Genomic DNA, 9,062 nt, shown 5'->3' with positions numbered 1-9,062 from the left:
CATCCCAGGATCAAGGCTAAAAGTCAAGAATTTTTTTTTTTTCATATTTTATGCTCTAGTAACCAAACTTCAAGTCCCTCCCAGCCTCAAGCTGTCCAGTATATGTTTTAGATAATTTATCCTGCACCCACATATCTGCTCAGCTGTTCTTTCACTACTTCATTTCTGAGCTGTGAAGGGGTCAAGGATGGCTGCCTAGATCTGCTCCACCATCTAGAGAAACAGTTCCTTACATACGCTCTACTTTAATCATTTGTCAGATAGTAGTTGGCAACTAATTTCTCTGATTCTGTTAAGTTTTTCCTTTACTCTGTTAAATGTCTCCTTTGTTGTGCAGAAGGTTTTTAATTTAATGTAATTCCATTCATCCATTTTTACTTGTTTCCTATGCTTTGGGGATTCTAACCAGAAAATCATTGTCTGTATCAATGTCTTGAAGTGTTTCCACTATGAATTCTTGCACTAGTTTGAACGTTTCAGTCTTACATTTAGGTTCTGATCTTTTTAGAGTTGGTTTTTGTACAGGGTGACAGTTGGGGCCCAAGTTTCAATTCTTTTGCATGTAGATATCCAGTTTCCCCAGAATCAGTTATTGTCTTTTCATCAAAATATGTTTCTGGAGACTTTGTTGAGAATCTATTGGGTATGGATGCACAGGATCATTTCTAGGGTATTTATTCAATTCTGTTGATCTAAGTACCTGTTTTTATGCCAGTAAAATGCTGTTTTGGTTACTATATCTCTGAAGTATGTCCTGAAATCAGGTCTTGGGATGCTTCAAGTTTTGCTCTTTCAGTTAAAGATTACTTTGTTATTTGGAGGTCTTTTGTGCTTTCATATAAATTTTATGACTGCCTTTTCTAGTTCTAAGGAAAATTTCAGTGATATTTTGGTGGGGAATGCTTTGGATAGTACGAATATTTAAACAAAATTAAGTATGGATATTTAAACAAAAATTTCATGAACATGGGAGATCTTTCTATTTTGGGGGTCCTCTACCTACTGTCATTGTTTTGTAATTTTCACTATATTTTTGCTTCCTTGATTAAATGTACTTCTCAGGAATATTTTTAGTACTTATGGTGAGTAGAATTGTTCTCCTGGTTTCTTCCTCAGCAAGTGTGTCATTAGTATGTAAAAACGCTAGTGATTTTTTGCATGTTGATTTTGTATCTTGCAACTTTGATGAATTCATTTATCAGTGCCCATAGTCTTTTGATGGACTCTTCAGATTTTTCCACATATTATCATATGACCTACAAGAGGGATAATTTGACTTCCCCCCTTTTAATAATAGATTTATAGCTTTATGGGCCTCAATGAGCTAAAATTTTTCCTAAGAGATTAGAACTGGAACCTGACTGAGTGTTGTGCATGTCTTAAAGTGTAATTACCTGATAAAACACACACACGCACACACACACACACACACAGAAAGGATATTCATAACAAGTCTAATAGATTGGAAATCTTTAAGATGAACAGAGAAGATGGGGGGAACTCCCCCTTAATCATGTTTCCTATATTAGCAGAGCCACAGATATCCCCACAAAGGGGGACCAAATGTTCATGAAGGGATTCAGATGTTCTCACAAAGGAATACCAGATGTGTGGAAATAGATTCTAAGCATACTCACCAGGGGAGCTTACCAATGGGCCAAGAACTTGCAACTCTACTATATTCAGTTTCCTTTTTCTTAAATAGACCAGATGGAGGAGGGCACTGCACCTATTCAGGAAAATAAAGAAGGAAATCTCCAAAACACAGGGAATCCTGGCAGCTTCTTCAAAACTCCCTCAGACTCTCCACCTTACTTATGGAAGCAGCTCCTCCAGTCCAACCTGAGGCTCACAATCAGAAAGCGAGACTTGCCCAAGAGAGAGCTAGGGTCTCTCTCAGGTACTATCTGGGGTGCCAAAATTGAAACAAAAGCTCCGTTTTTGTCCCTGATGCTGATTCTATAATGAAGACAAAGTTTGGGGGAAAAGGAAAAAACAAATCATTGCTTTGCAGCAAAGGAGAAAGACGAAGGAATCACCCCACAAAGGCTGCCATTCATCACACTAATACTCTTCTGGGGAGAGCACAGCACTAAAAAGGCGGACACAGCAGCTGTTTTCTGAGTAGTATTATCAGTTAACTTAATTAATATTTAACTTATATCCTTGAAAAAGCTGTTTTTCCAGTTTCCAGGTCCAGAGTTTCCTTATTCTTGTGGGCAGTAAGTGGAAGGGAAGATTACTTGGTTAAAGGTTGTAAGAATGTCATTCTTCTTGTCCCTTGGCTGGGAACAGGAGAGAGAGAGATGATGAAAGAAAAAAAAAAAAAGGTCAGTTTTAATATAAACTGCCAGGTGTTGAACAGCAAGGTTTGTACCCAAAGCATGAAGTGGACCCCTGTTTCAAGACCACTGCCTACCAACAAGGTCAAAGATTCATTTTCAAAGCCAAAAGTCATGTAAATGGGATCCACCAACAAATCTTCTACACATCACTTTAATGTCCATAGTTGTCTTCTAACAAATGCCCTTGTAACCATTACTGAAACACATTCTCTTTTAAACTAAAAAAAATTTTCCATTTGTCATAATAAAAAATATTGAAAATTCCTTCCAAAAATTTATTCCTTCTCTTATTGTAAATTTTAAATCTTCTTTGGTTTTTGTTTTAGGTTTCAGCTCTTTCCTAGATTCAATGTAGATGGAGTTACTTTTTCTACTTTGGATTTACCTCAGTTAAAAGAGTTCTGAAATATTTTACTCTACATTTTCACCAGAAGTTCACTCTGAATTCTAACATGTTTCTCTTCATGTAAATTTTGGAATGTATGGCTGGCTGCATATTTCTAGCCAGCCTTAGAAAACAAAGAGATAAAAATGAATTAATATACATATAACTGGGGCATGATGGTCAAAATTATGCTTTTCTTTTCTTTTTTTTTTAGAGAGAGTGAGAGAGGGAGAGAGAGAGAGAAAGAATTTTAATATTTATTTTTTAGTTATCAGCGGACACAACATCTTTGTATGTGTGCTGAGGATCGAACCCGGGCCGCACGCATGCCGGGCAAGCGCACTACCGCTTGAGCCACATCCCAGCCCAAAATTATGCTTTTCCATTAGCAAAAACTAAGTAGGCCATGTAGGTAACTATAAGCAGAAAAACAAAGAGCTGCAGATGAACATTTCACAAATCACCACAATCAACCTTTCTTGATGTTCAGATAAGATTCTGTACTGTTTTAGCATTAAGCTTGATTGCACAAGGCAGAACACTCACATTAACAATATCTTCTAAAAGATGTAGTTATGTGAAAAGTATACAAATAGGTAAGAGAAGATGATTAGGGCATTGAATGGTCTCAGGAATTTGTTTCCTATTTTCCAATTTTGCTTGGGATAAGTATTTACTTTTCAATTCTGCTTCATTTTTTTTGTGGGGGGGCGGTCTTTAACATGTTTGCTTCCATTTCCAAAGTTATCTCAGACATTGAGAAGCCTGAGTTCCTGCCATCAAAATGTCTTGTCAGTCTGCAATTAGGAGAAACAGAAATGTTAAAACACACCTTCCTCCCTTGTCTTCAGATGCACTTTGCAGGAGTTCTGCACCCCACTGGTCAGACTGAAGTCATGTGACCATTATGGGTTGAATTATTTTCTTTATTTGATTGAATAAAATGAGAAAAGTAGTTTCATTCATCCCAGATAATAATTAGGAAGGAAATGGAGGACTCATTCTAAAGGAAGTGGTAAACAGATTCTGGAAAATAATGAATGGGCTGTCATATAACCCCATTTTCCCCAAGTCTAGTATCCATTTAGTTATATAGATACACAGTTGGTAACAAATTTCATCTGACTGGGAACTCTGGAATCAATGGCTCAAATATGGCTTATGAATCTCATTACTCTAATCATGCTTTTTTTTTTTTTTACATTTTTATTGGTTCTTTTTTAGTTATACATGGCAGTAGAATCCATTTTGATATAATTATACAAGCATGAAATATATCTTCTTTTAATTAAAACCCTTTTAGTAAATAGTAAATTAAGTGTTAATGGTGAGATTCACTATGGCATATTCATATATGTACACAGAAAATTTGTATCAGATTCATTTCACTGTCTCTCCTTTTCCTATCCTTGCCAAACATGCTTCTTTTATTTAACTGTCCCAACTATTTGATTTATTTTTTATCCCAACTTTTTCTTTCCCCTACATCTAATATATTAATGTATCATCCTTTTATATCTGTGTTCTTCAAAAACGTGTTGCTTTTTGTGTAGAAATTTAATTGTAACAAAAAGTAGAAAGCTATGCTTCATGCATAATGCATTTCATTCAGCATCCACTTAAACACCTTCCCATATCAGTCTATGTCTAGCCTGTATCTTCCCTCTATATAGGAAGTGTACATCTACCACATTTCACCAATGTTTTCCCAATAGGGTAAACGTATCAGGTGTGCTTCTAACACCTCATTACCATTAAATTGTTGTGCTCAACATCATTGTATGTTCGCTCATGGAACTGTGGCCACAGTATGTTCAGAAGTGGGATTTCAAGTTCAACGTGTACATACTTAGATAAGATACTGCCACATTAGATAAGACACTGCCACAGCTCTCCCTAATCACTTCACCACCATCAGTGCATGAGATTTCCCAACTAGTTCCCATCCCTGCAGACTCTGGGTTTCTCTGGCTTTCTGATTTTCCCAAGTTAGTAATGTAAAATGATACTACTTTCTTTTAATTTTTATTTCTCATATCACTAGTGGATTTCAGTATCATTCATATGCTTTTATCTTTGGGGGTTTTTTATCTGTGAATGGCTTATTCACATACTTTGCTTATTTTGTAAATACTTAATCTTCTTATTAATGCCTGTGCAAAATTATCTTTACATTCCTGAGAGCACTGACAGGATATGTTCTGCCTTCCTTTAACTGAGGAAAAAAAGATAGAAAACTTTTCAAAATCACTCATTTATTCAAGGAACATAACCACCACTTTGATTCCTCATCAGTGGTTTTACAAAAATCCATGAAGATCCCAGAGAGGTGCTTATCCACATGCCACAGTTAAAACCAAAACAGGTTAAAAGTTTAAAACTGGCATGAAAAAAATAAAAGAGATAAGTTTTAGAGAATAGCTAATTTCTGGAAGAAAGGAAGAGGAAGAAAGAAGTAAAATAATGCTACAACCAAAAGTAGAGATCAGCTGAGTCCCCCAACATCTGTGTGCAGTAAGCAGGATGCTTTCAGTCTCCAACAAGAGGACCCCCAATTTGAAGACCTGAAAAAACTCAAGAAAGTGTATTGACCAACAGGACTGAGAAGTCCAGGATTCATTCAGGCTTTGAATGTGGTTTCATCTGGACTCTTCAGTGAGTTTGTTCCCTCTAATTTCTTGTCCATCTGATTTCATCGGTAGAATTGTTTTTCTGGTGCTGGAAAAGTAACGAGTGATGTATACCCACCAGGGTAACATCCAGAACAAGATAGACCATCTTTTTCCCCCACCATCAAAAATGAAATTCAGGCTGCACATAAACTGAGCCAGACCAAATAGGACAGGCTCATATACTGACTCACCTCTTCAAGAAAATGTAAATGGATCTCTGTGATGTTATCTTGAATTAGAGGCTACCTGTTTATTCTTTAGCCCATCACATTGTCAAAGGAGGGATATCATGATTGCCTTGGGCTTAGCATCACAGCTGAGAGTGAAATCAATCAGCTGAAACCACATTGCTCACAAGCAAATGTGGAAAAGTGAACTGGAAGCTGCATGAGTGGTAGCCAGTCATGTTCCATCCAAGTAAAAACACTTCAGCTGACACCCATTTACTTTCCTCCATTTCATGTTTTTACCTTTTCCTCTGTTCTTCTTTTCTAATTATTTCCCTGTATTTTGGAGTTATTCTCAGTAAATACGTTGACCACACAAACAGTCACAGCCAGATGTGTGATGAATGAAGGCACGACAAGTGAATGCAAGAATGCATTTTTCAGGAGGAAATCCATGGGAGAATTTTCAGCGTGTGCTGTCACCTGCACCTGGTCTCTCTAGATGTTTTCTTTTTCCTGGGTTCCCTCTTCTCACTCTCTAAGCAAAATAAGGCTAATTCCATTTCCGCAAGTTCACCTCAAGTAAATTCTTCCATGAAGCTAAGAAAGAAGCAATGAAAATAATAAATAAACTGCAGAATCAAATTGGGTAGGCAAAATTTTTAAGCTCTGAACACAGTGATGATCTTTTTTTCCTTCCTTCCTTTACACTCAATATGCACCTGCCGCATAGTAAGTGTATAGTAGGTGCCTAAGAACTGTTTGTTGAATCAATTTATGAATTTTAAAGTAATAGAGTCTGGTCACAGAGGTCTTTACTCATATTGATAGTTGTGGTCATTAGTCAATGCCCATTAGTCAGGATTTCTGAATTTTCTGATTTGTCTACCTGTGGAAATTTATACCCCAAATTAGGTACTCACAGTGTTTTGCAATCATTCATAGATATGGACAGAGTGGTACAAAATGTAAGTCAAATGAAAAACACATTTCCTATGAAATATTAAAATGATGCTCTGTCTTCAGGTTTCACTTCTCACTCCAGGATGAACTGCACGTTTCATACTTTGTGCTCTTTGTTACTATTTTTGCCAATTAAAATGACCTCAAACATCTCTAAAATGCTACCTAATGATCTTAAAGTGAGAAAAAAAGTTGTAATGTGAATTACAGAGCAAGCATGTGTTTTAGATAAGTTTTGTTACAGTTACAATACTGTTGCCTGAAAGTTCAATGTTAATAAATGAACACTGGAAAAAGAAAGATGAAGTTTGATGATTAGTATGTGAAGCTACTTGTTATGGAAAATTTATGCTATGATAAAGTTACAGGAAAAAAAACCTAAATGAGTGGTTTACTGAGATGAGAACTAATTATTTTACATGTGGTAAACAGCATCGTAGGAAGATTAAATGCCAAGGAAATTTGTGATCACATTAATAAGCATCAGGAAATTGTTAAACACTTCTCTGATAATATTTTTGTTTAAAGAAATACTGCATACATTGATTTACCTGCATACAGTGATTTACTTATAAGTATATATTAAATAAGATTTTTAAACAAAATACACAAAACCAAGGTTATGTATTCATCAGTTAAAAAAAATATTGTGAACAGACAATCAAAGGAACCTATCCCTCTATTTACCCTAGGAGCATGACTCAGTGTTCACTAATGCAGTGTTTGCAGCAGCAACTGTAGAGAACATAACTCCTGAGAATGCACCTTACTCACCCGGACCTACTTCAGTCCTCAAGAGCAGCACTTTGACTCCATTTTTGATCCCCTCCTCAGTGATGCACTTGGGCCATATTTCAGGTATCACCACCATGAGGTGCCTCTCAACCTGAAAATGCATCTGTGACTCTTTCTGATGATTTTGTTAAAACAAAAATTATAATTCAGTAAGTCTGAGACCCAGGCCATAGAGTCTACATTTCTACCAAACTCCAATGTAATGAATCTGCTGAATATGTAAGAAAGACCTTCATCCTTCCCTGATCTTTTAATTAAGAGCACTTGGAACAAAAGTTTTATTCTCACAGTTCCATATAATTGAATAACGGAGTGGGTAAGGTGTTTCTTCTCAGAAGCTCAGAGAAAGCACTGTAAAACTAGGAAAGCATGAAGTCTCTTGGCCAAGCAAGACTTTTAACTAGTTGAGCATCAAATGTCTCAATTACAACATGGGTGTCAAGAAGACAGAGAATACAAGGTGGGGGGGGGGGGACCTCCAAGCCTTACCTAAATTCAACACAGGTTTTCACTGAGGACATGTCACATGCAGGCCAGACACTTCACCAGGGATACAGATATTTAAAAAGCATGTGCTTTGCTCTCAAATTTCTAAAACCTTAAAAGAAAAAAATGAATTTACAAAACTTCCACAGAGGGCAGACAGTAAAGGGTATAGTTGAAATGTAGGGAGTTGCACACGTGAGGAGAGATTGTGTCCCACTGTGAATCAAGAAAGAAACCTCTGTAGGATGTGACATCTGAAACACATCTGATAATACATTTATATCTAACCAGGCAGAGCTTGTTAGGATCCTATTCCTAACAAGGTCACAAATCCTGCAAGATCACATAGAGCATATATTAGTAACTGATCATGGAATGGAAATGAATCACCAAGCTTTAACAAGGAAGTGATGTCATCACCACATGGTGTCCAGGTGTAGACTGGGCACCTGGGTAGCTGGGTCCTCACTTCGAAGGGACAGCACTGCAGGGAGCTTCACAGTGGGTCCTAAGTGAACCAAATGAGAACAGAGAAATAACAGACCTTCATAAGGTGGAGGTGAGACCTGAGCAGAAAATGGGAATGGGGCTGAGAGGAGAAGGAAAGTGAGGAAAAAGTCAAAACAGAAGGGAAGACCATTGGGGAGGAGGAATGAACAGAACAGATTGATACAAAGAACTCACCAGTGTTTCCTAAATCAAAATCCAAGACTTGTCAGAAGAGCCAGGGCCACTATCACAGCCAAGAGGATCAAGCCCAGGGCACTATGAGGTGCTGCGGATTCATGATTCAAATCCATTCCCGGTTTTACCCCATGCACTCCCTGTTCACTGTATTAACCTATGCTAGTTTTCTTTGAGTTTCTACCTCACCAATCTTTCTTTCTATTTTTATCTCATTCCTTTACACAGATGAATCCTTCATCTATCCTATACCTTTTTGCTTCTACAGAGCCCTCATTCTTTTTGAGCCCTCATTTTTAATTCTTGCATTCCTTGGATTAAAATTTTTGTCTTCTTTTTTGGTCTGCAATCCTTAAACTCCCAATTTTTTAGCTGGTTCTCATGCCCTGCTAGAAGACCACTCCATCTCAATCCTGGGTCCCCATCTCTTACTACCCCAGTGGAGGACAGCCAGGCCTCAGGCTTCACTGCAAAGGACAGAAGAAACATTCAGACACAGATTGACATTGACTGAGGAGGTTCAGAACTCCATATGAGACCACATAGGTATATTTTTCCCCCTTTT

At 37.3% G+C, this 9,062-nt stretch overlaps 1 long non-coding RNA gene across 1 annotated transcript; it reads right to left on the bottom strand.

Moving 5' to 3' along the window:
- Positions 1 to 4,986: 4,986 nt before the first annotated feature.
- Positions 4,987 to 8,668, bottom strand: LOC124082563 (uncharacterized). The gene is made up of 3 exons (XR_006848430.2): positions 7,817 to 8,668; positions 7,307 to 7,418; positions 4,987 to 6,169 (listed from the first exon to the last, which is right to left on the bottom strand). It is a non-coding gene; the product is annotated as an uncharacterized LOC124082563 (long non-coding RNA).
- Between the last annotated feature and the right edge of the window lie 394 nt (positions 8,669 to 9,062).

The sequence above is a fragment of the Marmota monax genome, unplaced genomic scaffold (genome assembly GCF_021218885.2).
Source record: "Marmota monax isolate L192 unplaced genomic scaffold, Marmota_monax_Labrador192_F-V1.1 WCK01_AAM20220418_F8-fsc00145, whole genome shotgun sequence".
Lineage (NCBI taxonomy): Eukaryota > Metazoa > Chordata > Mammalia > Rodentia > Sciuridae > Marmota > Marmota monax.
The sequence above is the reverse complement of the archived record's forward strand: the minus strand, read 5'-3'. Positions and strand labels throughout refer to the sequence as shown.